At 44.5% G+C, this 25,023-nt stretch overlaps 1 protein-coding gene and 1 non-coding gene across 4 annotated transcripts in view; both read left to right on the top strand.

Moving 5' to 3' along the window:
• IGF1R (insulin like growth factor 1 receptor) overlaps positions 1-25,023 on the top strand; it is a 307,831-nt gene that overhangs the window by 151,068 nt on the left and 131,740 nt on the right. The gene's annotated exons all lie outside the window — the stretch shown is intronic.
• On the top strand, positions 12,135-12,241 carry LOC118891601. Its single transcript, XR_005019154.1, has one exon. It is a non-coding gene; the product is annotated as a U6 spliceosomal RNA (small nuclear RNA).

The raw sequence follows: 25,023 nt of genomic DNA, 5'->3' as shown, positions 1-25,023 counted from the left end.
CGTTACCCAGCCCTCTCCCCCACCTTTACTAGAACCCTGAACCTGTAGAAAATGGGCATCGACTGTCCTATTTTTATTGAGCCTGAAAAAGGCAACCCCTCACCCTCAACCCAGGTGTATTTCTAACTAAAATCAGTTCTACATTGGAAACACTCTGCAGAAACTTTTAGAATCCTCAACTCAGAAGGAAAAAATTGGCGTTATCAGATGGTAGTTTCTGGAAAAGGTTTGTGTCTGCTTCTTGAATGGGTTACAAGTATTTTGCACATGTGCCTGGAGGCCGTTTGTGGCATGAGAACCTTTCCTTTGAAGAGGGCAAAGGAGGCAGAAGGGCAACAGGAATGATTCTCGAGGCTGCCTCCTTGTGAGGGACAATGGGGTCCTCAGTTTGCGTACGGAACCTCTGGAGCCTTGGCTCATGTTCCAGTGATGGCTAGGGATTTTCTTTTTCTTTTGCAGTTTTTTTGGTTTTGGTAACTGGTTTAGTGACTGCTGTAGGTTGGTGAAGAACTCTGGGGTGACCTGCATGTGCTGATGCTGGACTGAGGGGCCTTGTGCAGGAGCAGATGTTTGATATGCCCTCTGAATGGATAGATTTTAATCTGAAAGCATCAGATTCTGTGCCACTTCCAAAGTTAGAAAGCAACCTGCATGGGGGCTGCGGTTGCCCTCATCCCAGGGTTTAGGTGAGCCTCTTGGACACTGACGACGTTGGAGGAGGAGATGCAGGCACCTCCCCTGGTGGGGAGGACAGCCACCATCTCTGAGTCATGAGCTAGGACTAGTGAAAGGTCAAAGGGAAGAGTTGTCCTGCTGTCTTCTACATTACAAACTCTCTTCCTGTGCTCTGAGCCCAGTCACTTATCCAGGGTGCTTTTTAGTCAGAGGTGCCAGTGTCTGTTTACATAGTATGTGCATCTCTTCCATTAAAGGATTTTTAAGGCATTTATCTAATGCAAGTCTCCCTCTGTCAGGGGATCTTTTTCCTGATTGCATGTAAATAATGATGTCAACTTTGCACTTTGTGTAATTTCTCAAACTGTTTACTGCTTGGCCTTGATCGGGACTCCCTGAGGATGCTTTGCCCACGCAGAGCCCTGACAACCCCGGGAGGGTGGTGTGGGGTGGTGGTGTCCTCTGGGCTCCATCAGGTGATTCCGCTCAGCATGGAGGCTGTGCAGAAGCAGCTCTGTTCATCCTTGTGCAAAACACATTTTCTCTGTCCTTTTCCTTTTTCCTCGTTGCCTGACATCTCCCTGGTTTTCAGCAAAGCAGTGGGCTTCATGTTTATTCCTTGTGGTTTCTCAGCAGTTACTTCTAGCATCAATTTCAATTGATTAAAGTGGTTCAAGAATTTTTGTGCTCAGGAGTCAGTTAAATATTTTCTCTTTTAACTTAGAAACTAGTTTTACAGTGGCTTTTTTCTTTTTCTTTTCTAACCCGCCCCCCCCCCCCCTTTTTAAAGTTTCTGAAGGCAGACCCTGCTTATAACAGAAGAGAACACGTGAGCTCATGGCTTACTTTTCCCAGTTGACTTTTCTGGTCATTTACCTTTCTGTAAAATGGAAAGACAAACAAGCAAACCCTTAAATCCAACTCAGATCATGATTGCCAACTTCTTTCTTTGTGCGTAGTATTTTCTTTGTGTAGTTATATTATTTCTAGGTTATGCCTTCTTTATTTATCTTTGAAAGAAAAAAAAAAACCTTTACACTGTTTACAAGAACTCGTTGTTCTAGGCTGTACAATTGTATCTGTGACGCTTTTTCCATTTGGAACCACGGGGGCGATAAAGTTGATGTCAGCTGGCTAGCCTTTTTTTTTTTTAAGGCAAAAATCCATAATCTTAATTTATACTGTAATCATTTTCATTATGTTTGTAGTATGTTTCTCAGAAAAGCAAAGGTCACGGTTTCAGTCTCTGTGGTTGAAGCCTCCGGTTCGTCCTTCCTCTGCCTACCACCTCCCTGCTCCTCATCTAGTCCTTCTCCTTGGAGGATGGGTTGTGTTTCATTTGAAAAGTGAAAATTCCATACCTTACAAAGAAGGTGACATGCCATTTCTTTCTTTTTTTTTTAAATTAATTTTTAAATTTATTTATTTATTTATTTTTGGCTGTGTTGGGTCTTTCTTGCTACGTGCGTGCTTTCTCTAGTTGTGGCGAGCAGGGGCTACTCCTCGTCGGGGTGCGCGGGCTTCTCACTGCAGTGGCTTCTCTTGTTGCAGAGCACGGGCTCTAGGTGCATGGGCTTCAGTAGTTGTGGCACACGGGCTTCAGTAGTTGTGGCTCGCAGGCTCTAGAGCGCAGGCTCAGTAGTTGTGGCGCGCGGGCTTAGTTGCTCCGCGGCATGTGGGATCTTCCCAGACCAGGGCTCGAACCCGTGTCCCCTGCATTGGCAGGCGGATTCTTAACCACTGCGCCACCAGGGAAGTCCCCATTTCTTAAATGTAATTAAATGCAACCGTGACTTAAAGTGGACCTTTAAATTTATACCATTGAACTTTTTCTTTGGGGAAGGGGCTTTTTCATTGAATGATCTTACAGTTTAATAAGGGGGGGAAAAAAAACAGGCTGTACAGGAATACATTCTTAAATCCTGTGACCAAGACCCATAATGTAACCCAGGGGCTCTTTTGTGGCCTTGGGAAGGTCTTCCCACTTTGATGAGGAGGAGAGTCCCGGGGGAAGCACCTTTGGAGGGAGAATGAGGAGGGGGAAGCACATGGGGGGGTTGCTCCTGGAGCTCAGAGAAAAAGGAAAGTCCATACCCTGAAAATAGCCCTGAGTTGCTCTGGGTACACTTCATCCGCCAACATTTAGTATCTGTGACTTAGCCAGAGGAAATGCATATTAGCCGCTGAGTTTCCATGGCTTGTGTTCTGGGACTTTGCCCCGTGAGGATACTCTGTGAAGGAGCAGGAGGCTCTGTTCCACTTGGGTTTGGGAAGGGCCGGGCAGGTGCCTGGAGGAGGAGTCTTGGCAGCACCGGAGGCGTCCTGCTCGGTCATCTCAGTGTGCATGTTGGGGTACAGCGTGTGCTGTGACGCTGCGGGCCTGAGTGCACAGGGGAAGCGGGGTGCAAAGTGAAGGGGGCACCTGGGTGACCCGTATCCTTGCCTAGAAAGATCATCACTTCTTTCGTTTAAACGAAGCACGTGACGGAGCCGTCAGGGATCATTTCTCCCCCTTGTTTTTCCAGGTGGCCTGTCCCTCGATAGGGCTGTGACAGACCTGCATAGAAAACCTTAACTTCCACATGGAAGCACATCTGGGGAAGCTTATCTCAAGTGCAGTTTGCCCCGTGCACAGGTGCTGTGGTGCAGCGGGTGGAACAGGGAGCCATTGTCCAGGGGCCTGGCAAGAACGCTGGCCCGGGAGCCTGGAGCCCTGGGCCTTGTAGTTTTGATTGGCTCAGCAAAGCCCCTGGCCTCCCTGGTCTCTTCCCTCTGTAGGACCTCTCTTTATGCCCTGAGGGGAAAACAGAGAAGGGGCTGATCAGAGTCTTCCCCTCACAGAGGTAAGAGGAAACAGTATTTAACAACATGAAAACAAAGTACAAAACTTCTGCCATCTTATAAAACCTGTTTTTCTTTCACTTCATGTTGAATCATATAGTCAAGCTAATCAAATTATAGAGTTTTTACTACCCTAAGTATGTGTATTCATTTACCTTATAATGCTTAAAACAAAAGCAGAAAATAATATGGGTAAACATAAAGATCATTTCCTTTTTTATATTCTTGATGCCTCCTAGCCAGATAATTATAGTCACATACAAAACCATGTGCAAGCCTTCATGAGACTGAAGCTTGCCCCAAAATTTCCTTGAAAGTTTTCATAGCTGTTGGTGCCTGCTCAGATGGCTCCATGATGATAGATTCTTGATTAGAAATTACTTAACAATGCCTAATGAACTACTGACTAATAAATGTTAACATATATTCTTTTAGTGCCTAAATCACATCTTTGTGGTGCCAGGAAAGCCTTATGTGTGTGGTTGCCCTTATTATAGGCTGCTATGCCTTTGTCAAACGCAACACATATTACTCTGGTATCTCAAAAGACTTAAAAAAGCAACAACCAACTTACTTTGTATCTTTTCCTCTAATAATTGACTTTTAACTTATTTGTAACTTATTATTAAACCTAGTAAGCAGTTTGCTTTTTATTAAATTTTACTTGTATAAGAATAAGCCAAAAAGAGTGGTGATCTGTTCAAACATTAAGTCCTTATCTATGACCACCTACCATGTAACGTGTGACTTGTGGGCTGTGAAAGAGGACAGTTTTCTCACCTAAAGCATTGATATCATAGATCGACAAACCATTTTGCCACCTGATAAAAAGTAAAATGGATGGATGGATCTTGGAGACAATGTCCAAGTGAAAGAAGCCAGTCACAAAAGACCGCCTATCGTCTGATCCCATTTTTAAGTTGTAAGTTGATGAAAGGCTGTGTGACCAATAAATGCTGAGTGTATTTTAGTAAACAGAGTTGTGGTGCTAGAATGAGTTAAAATGCACAGGCATGCGTGACGTAGTTAATGATATGCACAGTCAGTATTTTGTTGATGCACAGCAATGATGCACAAATAGAAGGTAGCACATGTAAGGTGCCTGTTATTTTACACAAACACAAGTGAAGGGTCTCAGTGGTGTGGTTTGCTGGGGAAGCAGAAGGTGGAAGGAGAGACGCTGGCAGAGTGGAAATCTGCTCGAATGACTTCTGTACATACTCTAGTCATAGCTCCTCACCTGGCAAGGGGTTCGGTGGAAGAGGCTGGGTAGGGTTTATATAATTCTGCCCCTTGGTAGGGCCAACCAGGCACTTCAGAGAAAACTTTTTTTGTCCTCCCTATTACCTTAAAAATCCCCAAATTCACTTCCTGTAGAATTCTTGAGTCAGATTGCCTTCCTGACTTTCAGTTTTAAGGTATGAAGGGCTGACAGTAACACCCCCACCGCCCCAACCCCCCACCCCCGCCAATGTTTATTTGCTGATCCAAATGAGTGTTAATTGGTAGAATATTGTAAATGTGGGGGGGGGGGTGGAATTGGAGACTTCAAATGGTAGCTGCTTAGTCTCAGGAGAAGGGAAAATGACTGACACCCACACACATACCCATCATTATATGAACTAAGCATTTCTGAGGCATTTTCATGTATCTTGAGAGATAAGAGCACCCACAAGTGAGATTTCTGAGTGAGATTCATCTTTGGAAATATAGAAGACAAATTAGCAAAATCTTTCTAATTTTAAAATGTGCTTTTTGATTTGATGTCTATTTGTTTGGAAAGAGACTTTTAAAGTAAAAGCTATCAATGTGTGACCATTACCATCAAAGGCTAAATCCTGGCGGGAAGTTATTACCCAGGTTACCATATTAAGATGATTATGGCTGGTGCACATTATAAGATCTTTTCATATATATTTTTACATTATAACTTCAATGTTTTTTATTTACATCCCTAGATGGGGGCAGGTGGGAGGCCAAATTCCCAAACATCAAATTTTAAGCAATTATTATTCCTCTTAATTATTGGATGTTTCCTTGAATTTACTGGGTTTTACTTTTGGAAAAGTTCACTTTCATTTTTGGATATTTTGTACCAATATTCTGTGCCTAAACACAGAATTTTTTGTGTGTTCAATAAGAGTTGATGTTTTGAGAGGTGGTGGTGGGTTGCTTGTGACAGACCAAATACAGATTTGAGTTCAACAAGCTTTTGAACCGGATGTTTCTATGTGCTAAAACTCTGTAAACACATGTAGCTTTGTCTGCCATTGTATATTGCTGTATTGATTTTTTTTTTCCTCCTGAAAAGCTCCAGGCCTGTCTGTTCTATACCAATACAAAGGCTGGCCTGTTCCCCAGGGCCACTGCACGAGAACCTCTGGGGTCTTTGCACTGTTAGATGTTACCATCTGTGAAGTTGCTCCAGATTCTCTTGCACTTGATCATAAAATTCCATTCCAATTTTATATGAAGTTTCTTTGTCAAAAAGAATAAATGGTTGCTCAACAGATCCAGTTGTCAGTTGCTGACAGATGTGAAAATTAACAAACAGCAAAATGTCTCCCTTTTAGGAAAGGAACGCAAGTACTTAAAAAAAAAAAAACCTTATATTGTCAATAAATGAATCCGTTTTAAAAGCATTTTCAAACATTTGTAATGAAAATGGAGGCCTTCTAATGTTTCAGGGCTTAGGGAGAGCCATACGTAATCAAATGCTCCTGTTACTGTTATCACTGTAGTAATAGGGCTTAGTTCTGCCCTTTAAGTCACGGACTCAGGTTACTCCCAGTTTTAGCTGCAATCACAGTATGTTTCTCTTTAAAAAGAGATTGTATAGCAACACTTCTCTATACTAAAACACAAGGAGAAGGTAGCTTGTTAAAGTGACAGTTTAGATGTTGTTATTTTGACAGAAATTTTAGTAAATATGTCATATTATCCCTTGCTAAATATTTATAGCTTAGAATGTATACTCTGATGCATAATATTTTATGACAGAAACATCCTTTTCCTCAAATTTCTTCCACTTCATTGACATCAATCTGTAATTTACACCCAGAGATCTGTAGGAAAAAGACTATATTAAGACCCTTTTATTTCAATGAAGATAAAACTATTCTAAGAGGGAACACCCTTGAATCTTTGGGACCCTTAAAGGTAGAATGTTCTGAAATATTTGTATTTATTCTTTTGCTCAGATTTTAATAGCTTCACTTTTGCAGAAAGGCACAAAATGAGGGTGACTTTAGGTGCACAGTTTTAGTTTTTGAGATGAAGCAAGGTGCACGATGGTAAGTTACCTGATCTCAGTGCTTATGTAATGGCCATGACAAGCGCCCTATGCATTCCCGTCCAGAAAAGAAATGCTGTTGTGAAAATGGCTGTCTCCTCTGCATTCAGCTCTGTGACTGAAAGACGTTGTTCAACAGCTGTGGGTTTACAAGATGTTGCACACGGAGTACTTTCCTTGTCTCATTTAGAAAAACCAGTCTAGACTTCCACAGTTTGGTATTCATGGCCATGGTTTTGGACTTTATTAGATGGCTCTCAGAGGTACTTTTCAGGTGGACATTGATTTCGTGCCAGCTGTCTGAGATGGTTTTCCCTAAATATGGGTGGGTGTATAGGCTACGGTCTGCAGTGGAGAGCAGATGCCCGCGGTGGGGCTCAGGTGGATTGTGCGGGAGAAGGAAGGGAGCAGAGGTAGAGGAAGAAGCGTGTATGTCCCACACAGCTCTGTTAACAGCTGAGTGGTTCTCCAGGATAGGCCAACTACTGTTTTTATTCACAAAATGGACTTGAAAATCAGTTAGTAAACAAACCTTTAGATAAGTGACATTCTGATTTGTCTGTAAAAAGTTCCGTTTCCTAGCTAACGTCCTCTGAAGCACTTTTATGTGCAACTGCTGTGCCAATGTTTGCTGTCATTTGGTTGTAACGAAATCAGTCGTGAACTTCAAAGCGGAATCATTTCAGAGCCTTTCCTCTACAGTAGTTCGGGAAACACAATACCAAGTGACCTTGATTCACTGCGAACTCAACTGGAAAATGTGCCTAGTGTCTCCCTGAAGCAAGAATCCCTCACCTCTTGACCCTCATCATTTTGGGCTTGAGTCTTCAACCTTGTTGTGCAGACGTCAGCACCGTGTAATCTGTGACCTTCTCTGCTCTCTTCTAAGCTATGGCCTGATTGTTTATACCTTAATGTTGCTATCAGTTTGGACCAGAAGTCATGAATCTTTCCCTGACCTTAACCTCACTGTGGGTTGGCTTAAGGAAGAATCTGGATCTGCTGATGTATAAGCACTAAATTATGTGAAAATTAATAACATTTAACCCTCAACTCCTTAAGTAATAAAGTAGTGGGAAAAGAATTGAATGTTTTATAGCAGTTGTAAATTATCTAGGAAATAGCTAAAAGGTAAGTTTTTATTTAACTGAAGTTTCTAAAAGTGGGATGAAAGAGGGTGGGAAAGGAAAGAGCCATTAAGAAAGCTCACTTTAACCTGTATGCTGTGTTATTTTAACTTTGCCCTCTAGGCTTGGTTAAATAGTCATGTACTTTATGTCTTAAAAAACATACCCACATGTATTAGTAAGTTAAAAATTACAAAACTCAAATTATTATGTTAGAATTATGTTTCTTGAAGAAATGATCTAACTTTAATAAGCATATTTTACAAATGCTATTTCCTGGGAACCGCTGCTTTTAGATGGAACATGCCTTTGTGTTGGTCATGCTTTCTTCCTAGTAATTTGAAACACCTATTTAAAGTATCTTTTGCAAACAAGCTAACTAGATCACCACTGAGGTTTATAATGTACTTTTTGGATATCTGAAATACTGGAGGTATTGAAGGACAGTGCTTGCACACTCATCCATCTCTGCCTCATGGGTGGATTGTGCTCCACTGTGTAGCCCTGCAGGCGGCCCAGGGCTCAGCTTGGACAGGGTCTGTGAGCACCCCAGCCCAGGAAGAGGTGGCCAGCAGGAGACATGGACTGTGGGGCCCAGGTGTTGTGTTGGGCACTGTGCTGGCAGGTTTGTAGTGGACCTTCCTGTGCCCCCCTGGGAGGATGGGGGTGGAGGAGAGGTAAAGGTGCCTCTGTGTGTGTGTGTGTGTGTGTGTGTGTGTGTGTGTTTGGTTTTGTTTGGGATCTGTTGTAAAAGCCCAGGCCCTCCCTCACCTTTGGGAGGTTCTGTCACAGAAGTGAGAACTTGGTGGTGAGCATTTCATTTCTTCAGCAAATGCTGCTGAGCCTCTGACCTGTGCCTGGTGTTCTTCTTGAGCTGAGAATCCTGCAGGGAACAAGCGCAACACAGATAGCTTGGTCCTGCAGTTTAGATTACAATGGGAACACATTTGTCTGGCAAATAGCGTAACTTCTCAGATGTCTCTGAAACCCATATCCACAGTCTGAGCTGTTGAGGTCTCGTGACTAGTAATTGGTGATTTTAATCTGGATTTCTCCATTGATTATTTTCTAATATATGATTTTAACTTACTTAATAATTAAGTCTTTCGTATATTTTCTCTGTCTGTGTCTCCCTTAGACCCACACAAGCTTTACAAGGGCAAGGATCTTATCTTTTTGTTTTTCTTCCCCATGTCTCCCAAGCACCTAGACAGAGCCTCCGTTACCAAAGCTCCAGTCAGTGTTTGCTGAGTGCGTGTTCACACTGGGTTTGTTTGAACACTCTCGCTAATGAATCCTGTTGGAATTCTGACGGTGCATCTAACTCTCAAGGCCGGGGGCCCGGGGTCTCTTGGGGTGGGTGAGCTTGCTTCCACCTCGTTTGCGGGGTGCTCGTGTTGGAGTGGGTCCCCCACATCTTCCATGGCTCTCCCCCCGCCCTATGTGTGCAGTGCCCACAGTCACGTTTTGTGTCCTGGTTTCCCCGAGGTCACGACAGCAGCACCATTAAAGTCCCACCTGCGGCCTTGCGGGCGATTTTTCTTGTTCAAGGAAGTCACCTGATGTCTCTGCTGTGCAGGCAGTGAGTGCATCAGAGGCCAGGGGGCTGGGCGCTGGGGTCGGGGCGCTGGTTTTGAGCGGTGTCCTCAGGCAGCTGTGATGACCGCGCTCAAGCCCGCTCAGGGGGAAGCGGAGCTGACACCTGGTGTTTGGACAGGTCATGCCGTGCAGGATCATTGGCTGTGTGTAGAGTTGCTCCTCTGTGGTGACAGATGTTGAGCTGTTATTTAGTAACTGAGGTTTGTTTTCCTTTGCACACAAATAACCTCTTAGCTGCTGAGTGCTTCTGCAGGCGACCACGGAGCCCATCAGCCGGCAGGCGTTTGCAGGCGCCAGAGGTGTTGCATTGAAGAACTTTCGGAGTGTATGGCACGGGGAAGAATAGGCCCTCACGCCCCGCTCCCAGATTTCCTTTGTAAAGAACATCAATACAAGCACCACCATTCTTCAGAAACACAGGCCAGGTGCTCGGGTGCACTGTTGCAGCCACTGAGGGCCCAGTGATGGAAACGTGCTAGTGGCAGAAACAGACCATAATCAAGTCACAATGTCAGACAGTGATGAGTGCTGTGAGCAAGAATAGATGAATAACTGGTGGGGGGGGGGTTTGGGGTTGGACTCTCAGAGAAGGGCTTTCGGAGGAGGGGACGTTTGCCCTGAGAGTATGAGTCAGCCAGGAGGAGACATGGGGACGTGGTGGCAGGGGACCATAGGTGGAAAGGCCCCAATGTGGGGACGATCTTGGGGTGTGTGCATGTGGGGAGCAGGGCTGTTTATTCACCCCACACTCTCTGGGCACCTGCCCTGTGCCAGGCGCTGTTCTCGGTACAGGAATAGAGCCATGGATGAGTCTCTGCCTTCATGGAGCTTTTGTTAAATCAGGGCGGGCTGGGAGCTGTGCTGAGTGGGGTGCTCTTTTCTGTAAGGTGCTCAGAGGGGGTCTCTAGTGAGATGGCATTCGGGCAGAGACCTAAAGGAAGGGTTGCAGGAAAGTCAGGAGGCTGGAGGGCAGGGGGCCATGGTGAGGACCTTGGCTTTGACTGGGACAGGAGATGGCGGGATTCTGAGCAGAGGGGTGACACCGGCTTCTGTGTTGACAGTAGACTCTAGGGCTGGGACAGAAGCAGAGAGACCAGTAGGAGGTGGCAGTTGCCATGATCCAGGGCAGAGAATGTGCATCTTAGACCAGGATAATGGTGAAGGTTGTTGGGAGATGCACTTGGAATCCCAAGGCGGCAACAGGACTGGCAGATGCATATGGGATGCGTATGGGACGGCAGAGAAAGAGGAAGAGACAGTCGTGGGGCTGGAGCCCATAAGCGAGGGGCAGAGGGTGGGCACAGCTAAATCATCACGTGGGACAGAGAAAAAAAAGGATTTTGTTCTCTGTGTTGGAAAGTCAGCAGAGAGTTTAGATGGGGGTGAGGTGACATAGTGACAACTTAGCAACAGCAACTAATATTTATTGAGCACTTATTCTGTATCAGCCCTTATGACAACCCTGCAAGAGTCAGCTTCATTGTTATATCCATTCTATAGATGAGGACGCTGATGGACAGAGAGCTTATAAGGTATCTTGCCCTATACCACACATTTAGTTAGGGCCAAACTTGATTAACTGATGTGCGTCCTAGGGTGTATTTTATTGTTCCTTTAGGGAAGTTACCATGTCTTTGGGTAACCATGCCCACACCCAAGGGCTTAAGAAACATTTTGATGATTACCAGTTGTTTGCGAATGGGGCCAGAGACAATTTAGGTATTAAAATCTCACTAAATCTGTATCCATTATATGACTCATCTATCTCCTTCTTCCATGGGCCCCCTCAAAAAATGATCATGGGTACATTCCCCTTACCTGTAAAGCATGTTCATGGTCACAGAAAATACATAGAGAACCACAGGTCTGCAGGTTTCTACATGGGAACTCCCACAGTATGGTCAGAAGGTCTGAGACTAGTTAAAAAAAAATGGTTGTGGAATCCGGGCAGCAGCCACTAGGTAATCTCTTTATAAGGGTTGGTGTAATTTCTATAAGACTTGTTTATTTTGCTCTCAGTTTGTTATCTTGACATTGTTGCCTTTGAAGAGGTTATAGAATTATTGTGATTTAATTACAGACCAGGTATCTTACAAGATTCATTTGCTATCTCCACATCATTTTCTCATTTCTTTGGCTGTCAGTCCCTGGGTGAAGGTGGGAGGGGGAGGCCTTCCTGGGGGGAGAGAATGTGGTAGCAATGAATGTTTACTGCACAAGAGCACTGAGGGCTTCTATTATAGTCTGGGGGTGGGGGAGGGAGTGGCGGGGAGCACGCAGGAATGTGACCCCCTGGGCCCCAGCCCTGATGAGCAGGGCGGGATTACAGAGGGACGGTAGTGTTAAAGTTAGGATTTTCTGGAAATGTAGCAGACTCCCCCGCACCCCTTGCCATTTGAGATTTTGAAACCCTACTTCTGTTTTGCAAGAGCCGAGAAGGGACCAGTTAATAGCTCTGATCATCTTGTCTCTGGAGAGAATTTATATCTCAATTTACCAGAAGACAGCTCTGGTATTAGGGCAACAAGAATGGTTTTATTCCTGTCTCCTCTTCCTGCACTCTGTTCCTATTTAATTCTTGCATTAAAACGATTCCTGGTGTGCTTGCTTCGGCAGCACGTATACTAAAATTGGAACAATACAGAGAAGATTAGCATGGCCCCTGAACAAGGATGATACGCAAATTCGTGAAGCATTCCATATTTTTGAAAAACAAATACTGTATGCTAACACATATATATGGAATCTAAAAAAAAAAAATAGTTCTGAAGAACCTAGGGGCAGGACAGGAATAAAGACGCAGACGTAGAGAATGGACTTGAGGACACAGGGAGGGGGAAGGGTAAGTTGGGATGAAGTGAGAGAGTGGCATGGACATATATACGCTACCAAATGTAAAACAGATAGCTAGTGGGAAGCAGCCGCATAGCACAGGGAGATCAGCTCAGTGCTTTGTGACCACCTAGAGGGGTGGGATAGGGAGGGTGGGAGGGAGACGCCAGAGGGAGGAGATATGGGGATGTATGTATATGTATAGCTGATTCACTTTGTTATAAAGCAGAAACTAACACACCATTGTAAAGCAATTATACTCCAATAAAGATGTTTTTAAAAAAAAAAACGATTCCTGGTAAATTAGAACATGCTCTTGTGTTCAGGCCTTGTTTTGAAGAAGGGTTTTGAGTCTAAAAAATTTGATAGCCTCCCATCTATCATGGTGATTTCTGACTTTCCTAAGGGACTGTGTACTTGAGCGAGGCTTGTTCTTTTGTAAGAACCAGCCTCCCTGGGCCTGGGAGGTGGTGAAAGATGCTCTGCTGGGAGGGGAGCCATGGCAAAGGGTTGGACTTCGGGGGACTTCTGCCAGGATGCAGCATATCAATTGTTGGTGTGTTTGGAAATTTGAAAAGTAATATTAAGAATTAAAGTTGTACAAAACCTCCTAAGATTTCTACCATGGCTGTATAAAGTTTGAGCATGGTGCTATCAATTTAAAAGTGGACAATTTAAAAATCCCACCTCTTTTGGAAATGTGTTGCCACCTCTACCCCAATTCAGCAGTCTTTAGATAAACTGACAGCCCCCATTTACTAACAAGGAAGAACCTTCGATTTTTGTTTTTTATTATTATCTTTTAAATAGCAGGGTGGTGAAAGATACGGCATGTGACTCAGCAGATGGGAATTTCTTTAATAACACACTGGGTGTGTGAGCATTAGCCCTGCTCCCCACAAGCAGCTCTGCAGAATGCCCTCCGCCTGTTTGGGGGACAGACCTGGCGACCCAAGAGAAGCAGCCCAAACTTCCCTAGAGGAGGCAGACTCGGTGGTGGAATCTGAGGGATTCTCTTTGTTTCATTTGTTTTCCCTCTGTCTTGGAAAACACGGAGGCAAATCCAGTCCGGCTCCTGCAGCTGCTGAGGCAAAGCAGGCTTTTTATGAATGAGGCCCAGGAGGGGGAGGAGAGGGCTTGTGTTACAGCAGCAGTTGGTTGGGTAATGCATTTCATTCACTCCCAGCCATCTAGCCCCGGCTGTATTTTAAAGGATATTGTTAATTTTTTGTCGATTCAAATTAGACTTTTCTGCCCCTTGTGCAACTGTGTGTAAATTAGAACACTAAGCATGTTGTGTGCGTTAATTTTTTTTTCGTTTGTTTGTTTTCTTTTTTCTGAGTGTTTGCTCATTTAGTTGGAGCAAATGGTAAGAGAAATGAACTGGGAAAAGGGAAAAAAAGGCTTTGTCATCCCTGGGGGCCTTGGTTACACCTCTGTCCCCAAGCCACCCAAGAGGAGGCAGGTGGGGTCCCTGTGCCCAGCCCTGAGAGTGGAGTGCTGATTATTGGGCACCTACTACCTGGTGCCCCAGGTCTGCACGTGCTGTCTCCCTTGCCCTGTCCCCCTCTCCTGCTCCCAGTGGGCAGCTCATTATTTGTGGCACTTGAAGCCTCATTGTTGTGGTCACAGGGTTGTGTGAATTGGAAGCTGTGTGACAATGCTGGCCCCCCTCCCTGCCACTGCTTCCTGCTGGGAGCAGAGAGAAGAGGGCAGGCATTGTCTTGGGCATAAATGAACCTCTATCAAAACAAACACCAGAGAGAGGGGCGGCTGGGTTACAGCTGCCCCTGTGAGCCCCAGCAGAGGGCCGCCGTCCTCGCAAAGAGCGCTTTAAGCCTGGATGAGGAGTGTCCTCGCTGACTGTCCTGTGCGCAAAGAGCGAACCCCAAACTGGCTGGCCATCCACACCACCCTCAAAATGATTCCCCAAATCAGAAATGCCGGATTTGTGTCCTTGAGCATGGTTGGGGGAAGAGAATTACCCCGAGGCATCATGGCTGTATATGAAGGATAATGCTATTGTAAAGTTGTTCTGCCAGAGAGGTTAAGCACACCCTTCTCCAACGTGGACACTGAGAACAGAGATAGGGACGATTAGGCTGTTTTTTTGCTCCAGCTTTTAAATAGGACCCTTCCCTCCCCATTGCTAGTGGCAACCAGGTGCTTTAAGGCACCTAATGCCTGATGTCACAAGCGTGCCAATGTCCAGATGTGCCAAGCGTCCTTTCTTTAGCTCTCCATGTTTTGATGTTGTATAAACACAACTGGCAATGCCCCTAATGCCCATTGCCCAGGACCAGTGTGGAAGCTCACCATTGCATGCCTGACTCGCTTTCCTGGTTGCCCTGGTTTCTCTCCTGTGTGGGTGTCATGTGTCCCGTTAACACCACATGCCCCTCCCCAGCCTTGAATGCCACATCTGGGCTGTTTTAGGCATGGGTGATATGAGTTCGCTTTCTTTTTTTTTTTTTTAACTGTAAAAGGAAAGTCTTTCATTGCAATTATACCAAAGGAAGGGATGAGAAGGAATGCATTGAGGACTTGATATAAACAGCTAGTCTTGGGTCCTAATTGTCCAGTTTCTCTTTTTGGCCAGCAGCCAACATGATGTCACTGTGTCCACGTCCTGAGGGTCTGAATTAAAGGCACACTGCATGGGCCAGCTCTGGGTACAGCGATGGCTTTGGCTTTGAAGTTCAGTTGGGGTCCCGATTAGAAAAAAGTTGGGGTAAGCTGACCCAGGGCATGGCTGGCTGGTTCTAAGATGTGATTCTGGCCTGAGCCTTGCTACTAACAGTGGTAGGTCACTTAAGTTCACAGGCTAGGCCCTTGGAGGACTTCAGGACTTAAGGAAGGAGAAGGGATGGAGAAGGATTGCAACAAGAAACAAAAGAAGGAACAAGAGAGAACTGCCATAGAAGGAGAGGGAGCAAAACACTTCCAAAGGGGGTATTTCCTTATTTAGGAGATTGAGGTATTATAGTGGATGACTGTGCCACTGGCAGCAAAACCATTTTAGTTGAAGGAGCACACCCTGGATGGCCCAGTGGTTAAGTTGTCAGCAGAGGCAGGGACTGTGGCCTCCTCCTTCTGAAAGATGGGTAGAAAAATGGAAGAGGGGAGATAAAGCAGGACTGAGGAATGTTTTGGGTTTTGTCTTGGGGGTGGAGGATTGCACCGGTGAGGTCAAGGAAGCCAGAATTGTCAAATTCAAGAAGCGTCTCAGATGTTTTGACCAGCAGCAACTTTGGGGAGCAAAGTGTATACAGGCTTTGAACTTACCTCCTGGAAAGACTAGACAAATTCACATTGAAAGAATGGATCCCATCATAGCCATGGTCTTGTCTACATGCAGACATCTTCTGTATGCATTGTATTTGTCTGGCCTCACTGGAACAGAAGTTTTTTGCTTGAGTTGATTTCCCAAGTAATCAAAGCTCCCTTCTCAGAGTGCAAGATACTTACATTTTTCTCTTTAATTGTTGTTGATTAACAGCACTTTGCTGTCTTTAATGTGGATCATTTTCTTGGCATCCCAGGGCACTATTGTGAAACCTGGTGCCTCAGAATCTGTTACTATGTGGGGCTCCAACTTTTCCTTAAATTAAATGGCCTTGGACATCTATGCATGTTTATATTTTATGCATTTGGTGTATTCTCCCTGTATGCAGGGATTGCGAATTCTGATCTTAGTCTATCTATCTCTCGGTAAAGTAGATAACTGTGAATATTTATAAATGATTTTCCCTGAAGCTCAGAGGACTTTTGCTTTGCTTTTATGTTGGCATCGGGTTCCAAGTGTTTCGTGGTTGAGATACTAGAATTCTGTTCATCAGGTCCATGGAGCATTAAACACGTACTCATACAAACACATACTCGGCTATGAACTCCAAATGGGAAAGATTTTTATTTAATGATTTTAGATTTTGAGCCACTTCTGTTTATATCGCTATATTTTTCTCTCTCATGTTCATGGTCTTCAGCGAGTCAGATCCCCTAAGAATTTTTGGTTCGTTTATCTTATATTTTTTTTACACATAGCTCTTTATGTTTTCCCAGACAAGAACTGTGCTACTTGAAATGAAAAGTAAATGTAATATGTAATGTTCTATTGGTAATTGTTTGTTTCTACTTTAGGCTGACACTGAACTAATGATTTTTTTAATTGTACCTGGCTTGAAACACAATGAAAAAGTGGTTTCCTACTGCTGCTTTCTCTTTTTTCCCTTAAGCTGGTTCAGTAACTTGAAGGTAATTAAAAATGTACAGACCTCAGGAATGTATTTATGTTCCATAGTCATGGGTTAACCAAGTAGTGCTCATGTATAATAGCTGGATGGGATGTACGAACACTGAGGTAATGAGTAGCCTGTTTTATATATTTATTATGTTATTATTTATTTAGAGGAATAAAAAAATCTTTTCTCTGTAGTTCTAGAATGCCGTGAAATGTCTGTTTGAGGCATTATCGTGCCATTTTTACAGGGTGATCTTCCTCTTCTGAATGGTGTTACATGTTGCCAGTATCCCAAGGGCTGGTTTGGGACTAAGGCAAAGGATTTAGGAGGCACAAGTGAAAGGGAAGAAATAAACACATGCCTTTTCTTCTTGAAAGAAGGGTAGTAGTTGGCTTCTTGATTTAGCTTCGAGACTGTGGAGGATGAAGCCTGCACTGCAAGGTAAGTAATACAGGGGGAGACCCTGAAGGGGAGGTTACGGGGTGGTGGACTGTGCACACACAGTATTGTGACTGTGAGTTGGGAAGGAGAGTGCTAAGAGTATTTTCTGAGTCATAGCCACTCAGAAAATACTCGCTAATCCATTTGTTTGAAGATACAGTGAACTGGAGAGGATAAACAAAAATGGGAGATCCTTGCAGGTAAGAAATCCAGGATAATTATTCACCAGAGTTTGAAATCATCACCATATTCAAGGACATTTTCTTTGGGGGTGGTTTTATATTTAAGGTTTGCATTTAGATGATGCATGATTCAAAATCCTGGGGTATTAGTGGAGTATCTAAGGTACAGGGAAATTGCATTTGAGGATACTCTTGTTTAAACTTTCTGCTGCCAGAGTTGGCAAGCAAGTGAAAAGTAGAAGAAATTTGGATAGGTCTTGTTCCCCACCCCCTTCCAAAGCTGATACTCACTTTGGGTGGAATGTTTCTCATTTTTTACAAGGCTAATATTCCTCGAGGATTGTTTTCCCCGAAGCAGGCACTCATAGACCCTATGTTTGGGCAGAGCAACAAGACCAGTCTTCCAAATGGCAGGCAGCATGTTAATGTGCTTTTGTGCTCATCCTTTCCAGAAGGTGTCGGTGTGTTTATATGGTATCTTTGTGTGTGTGGGTGATTCAAGGCACTTTGCATCTGCCCACCCTCACCTCCAGCACCCCTGAAATGCAGCCCCTCTTGTCTCTCTTAGTTGCCCTGTAAGTGGTGACCTGTGATAACTCCAGGAGGGTCAGGAAGAAGGATTTGTTTTTCTTGTCTTGCTTAACCAATAAAACCTTTAACTGTGGCCCTTAAAAGAACCTCTAAAACCCTAAAGTATCTCTGATAAGTTATTATCATAAATTATTTTTTGTTAGCTAACATAAAGGACTCAAATACCCTTTTCTTTCTGATTGGTGGGCTTTACGACCAAAACCATTTCTAATAGTTTTGTCAGCTTGTTAGGGAAGACAAGTGCATTTTTGGTCCTTTGAACTAGGAAAGCACTGGGCATGCACTTCCCACGGCCCTTCTGCAGGGTGAGTATTGGACAGAATTTGTTAGGGGACCGGGCAGGAGGCAGGTGCAGATGTGTGTCTGCAAAGGGCCAGAATCAACGTGGACCCACACACGTTCCCGTCCAGTCTCTGGTTCCTTACCGGTTTCAAGTTTCTGTTAGAGTCTGTCTTTGTCTTAATCTTTTCTGTGCTTTCGGTGAGCTACTTAGGAACATTGTGGGGAGGGCCGGGATGGGTCGGCACAGTGATTTTGGTGAGGCCCAGGAGTAGGCCAACGGTCCAGGACTGTCTTATGTATCAGAGAGAGGTACAGTAAAAGTCGTCACATGTCCTCTTGTCAGCCCTTCCTGCCCCCTCCCACCAACCCCCCTCCTCACCTCTGGGCTCCAGGGAAGAAGGCCTCCCTGCTGCCCCTGACCAGCTGTTTCTTGAGTGCAGCAGCAGCTCTGGGAACTCTCCAAGGAGGCCTCCTTCCTGTGGTTGTCACTCCACTTGTACAGCTAGTCCGCGAGCACCTCAGGACAAAATGCAGTCTCTCTCCCCCCATCCCCTCTCCTCTTCCTTCTTATGTTTGGAAAGTCTGGGGCTAGCCTGGCAAGAAAGTGGGAGACGGGGTGCAGGAGGAAGAGCTGGGAGCAAATGAATGATGCTTCTGTCAGAGGCGTGCAGCTGTCTAAGAAGGTAAGAATGTAACCGCAATGCCTTGTCCATCTGCTAAGCCCCCTTGAAGTGGGCTCAGCTCCGTGTGCCACACTGACACTGTGAGGCCAGTGTGGGCCCAGCCCATCTTGCAGCGCCTGTGCTAGTATCTCCCAGCTGAAAGTTCTGCCCCTCCCTTCCCTTCATTTTTTCTTGATAAGAGCTAAAAACAAATTTTTTTTTAAAATTCTGGTTGAATAATAGGAGCCTCTCTCTATAATAGGCATGTGTGGGAATATATATTAAATAAACACCTTCTAATAGGTGTTACCAGAACTCCTATGGGAATTCTTTCACAGTGTTTTTTCAGCATTGAGAGAAGAAAAGCTAAGGATGTCTCTTGCCTTAGTCCTTCTTGTGGACATGTGCTGAAAGCCAGGAGTGGTCCTGTGCCTGGAAAAGTCCATTCTCTGGTGTTAGTAAGTGATAGACAAGGTTGTGTATTTACCAACATCAGGCATCCACAAAATATTGACATAAGTGTTTTAGGGTACAACTGGCCCTAAACCTGACACGACAGTTAATATCATGCCAGTTGAAAGTTTCGTAAGTTCTGATATGACGTGTTCCGTGGGCATTGAAGTCAGAGCTGCCTTGCTCATCCCCAGCCCTCTCAGATCATCCCCCTGTGCCTGGCTCACAGCTCCTCAATACGATGCTTTGTTCGTTGTAGCATGGTGGGATTTTTATAGATTCAAATAAGTTGGAGGTAGTTTCACATTTTTAACAGCTAAAAACATACTAATCATAAAGCTTAGATTCTCCCAAGTAGGGAGGCTGCATCCTGGATGTGTTAACAGAGGAACCACATAGTGTGATGGATTCTTTGTCCCTTGGAGCTTCCCTTTGCCTCCCCGAACCATATATGGTCTAGGCAGCTTTCTAGAGACTTTCCTTATGCAACATGTACTTGTACTTGTACAAGAAATGTACTCCTTTGTGCTGTCTGAGGCATTTTGGTTGTATGGAGCTTGTTAAATTTAGATTCCCGGCATAGTTTCAGATGTGGATGTATGCTCAGAGAAAGGGTAGGAGCTAAAGCCATCAACTGCTGCCAGATGGGGTTCCACCCTGGCTCTGTTGCTTACTGGCTGTGACACCTGTGCCTCTGTTTCCCCCTCTGTAAGATGGCATGAACAGTGGTACCCCCTCGAGGGTTTGTGAGGTTTAAGTGAACCAATGACCATTAGGACTTTACAGTGGTTCCTGGACCACAGTAGAACACTGTCCATGGAAGTGTAAGCCATCGTCACTTTTGTCAACATCACCAGTCATTAATGCATGCACTGTCCCCTGGCTTTTTTTTCTTTCATCCAGCAGTTAGGATTTTCTGTCAAACAAAAGAAAGCCTCTATGTTTCACACAGTGTACGTTCAGAGGAAACAACAGCAGCTGTATGAAAATAGTAATGTTCCTTGCAGAGTCATTATTTGTAAATTTAGTCAGAATGTTTGATCTACAAGTTTTTGTTATAGATATTGTCTTGTAATTGGAAAATTCTCTAAGAGCAGCTCCAATGAACATTCCTTTTTGATGGTTGAGGTGTCACTTTTGTGTGGTAAATAAGTTGTGATACAAAAACACCAAATACATGTTGTTCAGGACAGGCATTTGTGACAGCATGGCATGGGACAGAGTGATGTTGGGTATCCCCACGAGGAGCTTAGATGAACCCAAGGGAAAGTCACATTTGTTGGTGTAAGAGCTATTAATATTAGAAAGAATTTAAAAATAATAATAAGGTATTGGGATATCAGTTAGCACCAAATTAGATAACTACAACTAAATAGCCTTTCATTAATTCTGAAACCTGAAGTTGAAAGATTTCCATTTTCCTCGTCAATATGTTTATCTCCCTCAAACATGTTTCCAGCTGTGGGATAAATTATGAAGAATTATTTCACTTTGATTTTTAATATTGCCAATGCAGCAGTTTTGCAATGAAAGAACAGTGGTTATAGGAATGACTATTTAGCCCTCCAGGACTACTGTGTATACCTGTGTTGCCAACAACACATGGGAACTTAAGAGGCAGGTGAGTTTAATATCCATCCACTGAGAACACTATAGGCCCTTATGGGTTTTTGTACTGGAGTCATGATGATGAATATGACATGAACTTCACTTAGAGTCTGTGCAGGGATAGGGGAAGTATGTTCTTGAAAGATTCCTATCAGACAGTTAAGATTAGCGGGTTTTTAGATGCGGACCTATCCTGAAGGTTCCAGGCCCTCCAGGTGCTAGGTGAGGTGACTGCAGGGTTGCTCTGGTGTGGATAATGAAACTCTGAGCAGGGCACATGTCCCAAGGTTCTGGCTGAGCCCCTTTGACATTCCACGGAGCCCTGACCCTGACTCTGCCCGGGCACGTACTGGAGGCAGCCTCAGGGTGGCACAGGGATTCGGGGCACGGCTAGCGGCACTTCAGGGTGCTGGGAGGCTTACCGACCTCCTGTTGTAAACTTGGGTTAGTCTTTTCCAGAGCAACTGAGATTGGACTCCACCACCTCAGGGTCAGGAGCTGGAAGTGCTGGCTCATGCTCAGGTAGATCCCGGAGAAGAGCTGTCAGCGTGAGCTCCATGCCTCCCAGGTCCTGCCGGTTCGAGAGGCTTGCCCAGCACCAAGGCTCCGGGCGTTGGGAGTGCTGCCTGCCTGCCAGCCAAGAGATGTGAACCACCGCAGTGAACTGACAGTGAATTAGCAGGCTCTTAAACTGCCATTTTTTCTCCATTCTGTGTTTTTATAACTCTGCTGCATAGACACCAGATTATAAATCCTGTGCACATAGTCTCAGAGTTTCTGGATTCAACCCCAGAGAAGACTCATTTGGTTTTGAGGAATACTTAAAGAAAACGTTGGTCGGTTCCATTTTCCCACATAAAGTGCTGCATAAGGGCTCTGCCGTGACAGCCAGACGTGTCCACACAGCCCTCGGGGAGTGTCTGCAGTGGACTCAACTGCTTTGGAGGGAAATGGTTCCAATGGGTTTCCCATCCTCCATCTTTGTTGCTAAAATTGTGTTCCCTGTGTTGTGTTTTGTTAATGTAATGAGAACCCACTACCCCTACTGTGGGGTCTAGGTGGGAGAAGACTGGGACATCCAGGACTAACACAGGGCTTGGCAGGAGCTCTGTAGGTGTGCTCCATCCTGAGGGGGATCCAAACCAGTCCTCACCTTGGGGATTTTGGGTGAACTAAGCAATAAAGAGGTCAGGAGAGGTCATGAAAGTCAGTTTTATGGTTTGAGTGAAGGCCAACCTTAGAAAATGGGGCCCAGGGTATGGAACTTTATGGTGGAAGACATAGGGGGTGGGGGGCAGTTTTTTCCTTGCGTCTTTGAGTAACCTGACCAGCGCCCTGCTCTCTGCTTTCTAGTGGTCAGTGGCTGTGCTGTTTGCTTAGTATCTGCATTATATCAATCTGATGTGTTAGAACCTAACTATTGCCGAATTACAGTGTGACATATTTTAGATAAGATTCCCCACCTCACCCCCAAACCAGTACTCTGCCATTTAAAGACGAAAGTTAAAATGTTTTATTTTAGTCTTATGGGATAAATTAATCTTGAGAAGAGCAATACTTATTGAACATTTTATGTATGTATATGGCCATCCCTTTATATCTTATTTATAAGTGAGCAATTCTCTTATAAATCAAAGATTCCAAATAATTTTCTTAAGTTTGACTCAAGGTTTGAAAAACGATAGCCCATGCCACCAAAGCAAGCCCATCATACCTGTTTTTGTAAATGAAGTTTTATTGGAACACATTCATACTCCTTTGCTTACCTCTGTGGCTGCTTTCTTGCTACGATGGCAGAGCTAAGGAGTTGTGACACAAACAGCACGGCTTTCGAGTCTCTTTACAGAAAAAGTTTACTGAACACCAGTGTATTTGGTAGAGGATTAACTAGTCTCTCCTTGGACACCTCCATGTCCAAGAACCTCTTCATCTTATGAGGCAACTTGTTTCATTTTCAGACAACTTAAGAACGCTAGAAGATTCTTCCTTTTTAGAAACAAACAAAACCCTACTTCCTTATAACCTGGTTCCTTTGTGTTGGTTCTATTTGTATCTTATGAACCATAAAAAATAAGTCAAATATCCCTTCAAGATAGTTGCCCTTTTGAATATGTGAGGACAGCTATTCTGTACCCTCTGAATATTTCCTTCTCCGGATTCAACATTTCCTGTTCCTTTACCTGTTCTTTAGTCCATTTGATAAATTCTAGTTTAACAACCCTCTAAACCATGTCCCGGAGAATTAAAATGCCATATTTGAGGGTTGTAGCCAATAGATATCAGACCCAGACTGTTGACTAGCCTTATTTTGGATGCCATGGCCCCTGGGATGCAGCTGAAGACCGTGTCATCTTTTTGGAACTCATTGACATGGGCCAGCAAAGCACCTTGGACTCTCTGACCCTTTCAGCTGTTAGCCACGTCACCAGTGTATTATGCTTACATTGTTGTTATTTTTCATAGAACTTTTTAAACTTTGTTGTATAAGATTTGGACCCTCTTTCCAACCTGATCTTTTTGTATCCTGTTTTATCTATTTGCCCTCGCTCTCAACTTTATCTTTGAATTTCGTATGTATGTTGTCCAGGTCCCTCTTTGAGGCCTTGTCCTTGGGCTTACCCCTGGATCATCCCCGTGTACTTGACTCCAGATGAACTGCCTTCACAAGTGTCATGAAATGTACTACTGTTGGCAAGCGACCATCAGCCCATTATCTTAAGTCCATAGACCCACTTCCTTTCTCTTATGCTGTTCTAATCTTCAGCTGAAAAGCAGTGGTTTAAGTGGCTTTGCTGGCAGTGCTGATGAATGGGGAGCTCCTCTTCAGATGTTCTCATCGTCCTCTTTGACTTGAACGAAGGTTACTACCTGGGGCCATGAAAGTTTTGACTTAATTGACTGTGCTACCTTTCTCTATTAATCATGCCTTTTTGTGTTCTGTGATTCTGGTGCTTTGATATCTTGAGGCCTTGCTCACTCTGGAGAGACTGTCCCTCCCAGAACTAGTTAATATCTAGAGACAGTAAGTGAGTACACCTTTCATGTGTAAACTAAGCAATCCAGAGCCCATGCCCTCCTCCGTCCTTCCAGCTCCCGTATAGGGCTCTCACACTCAGGTCCATTATCCATCTGCCCTCCTCACCCCAGGGCCAGGTACCAGCCAACTAGGGACAGCCCCTACACCCCAGAGCCCACTGCAGTATTCAACTCCAGCCAATACTAAGCCTGCTTACCCTGCCTCACCCATTCCTTCCTGCAGAAGCCACAATTAAAGCCCTTGTTCATGTTTCCCTCTGCCTCCTGACCGACCTGGTGCTTCCCTGTGTGGCTCTGTGCGGCCTGGTGCAGCACTCCTCTTGGGAACTGCAGGTAACAAGCTGTCTTTTCGGTGGCAGTCGTCTCCTGATCTGCTGGTCTCACCATACGTGAGTAACAATAAACCCACCATTATAAAACATGTTGAGATTGTCATATGCTGAGAAATGGATAAAGATTAGGGCAATTTACTGGATGCAGAGTGGACCCATCAATTCCTTATGTCTGAGCACTGAGACTGGAGAAAAGGTGTAGCAGAGCCTGAGTACCGAGAATTTCCTCTTCTGGTGAAGTAGGTTGGAGATACCCAACCCAGCTCCATCATTATGACTCCATGTGTGGAAAATCACAATGAGTTTTGACAACCTAGCTCCATCCAATGGGAAAAGGTCCGTAATAGACTCTGGTCTGGCATAGTCGAGGTTTTTTACTTTCAGTGCTGAAGCCCAGGCAAATGGGAAAGCATCTCTCAAGTGTTTTGTCAATCGTGAGATAAGCAAAGTCGGTGCAATGCTGAATAAACTGGAGTCTCCTACTTGAGCCTCATAACAAATGAAGCACATGATTGTGGACTGCTCGCCTCACTAGGTCCTATCGAGAAACCAAGATTAAACTTTAAAATACATTTTAGTTTAAGTTACTGGCATGAATGATAAATCCCTTCAGAAGAACACTTTACCATGCAGCTAAAGGTCCTTTTTCTGCCCCGATGTCGCATTGATTGCTGTAGCCTTATATGGTTTGTTGACATGGTTTGAAAAACAAAAATGTATAAGCTCTCCAGATGGCTTTCAGAGGGTTTATTAGTATCTTGGCCATTTGAAACTCCATTTCATCTAAATTGGGAGAGTGAAAGAGGTGAGTAGGAGAAAGACCATTAAA

The sequence above is a fragment of the Balaenoptera musculus genome, chromosome 2 (assembly GCF_009873245.2).
Source record: "Balaenoptera musculus isolate JJ_BM4_2016_0621 chromosome 2, mBalMus1.pri.v3, whole genome shotgun sequence".
Classification (NCBI taxonomy): domain Eukaryota; kingdom Metazoa; phylum Chordata; class Mammalia; order Artiodactyla; family Balaenopteridae; genus Balaenoptera; species Balaenoptera musculus.
The sequence above is the reverse complement of the archived record's forward strand: the minus strand, read 5'-3'. Positions and strand labels throughout refer to the sequence as shown.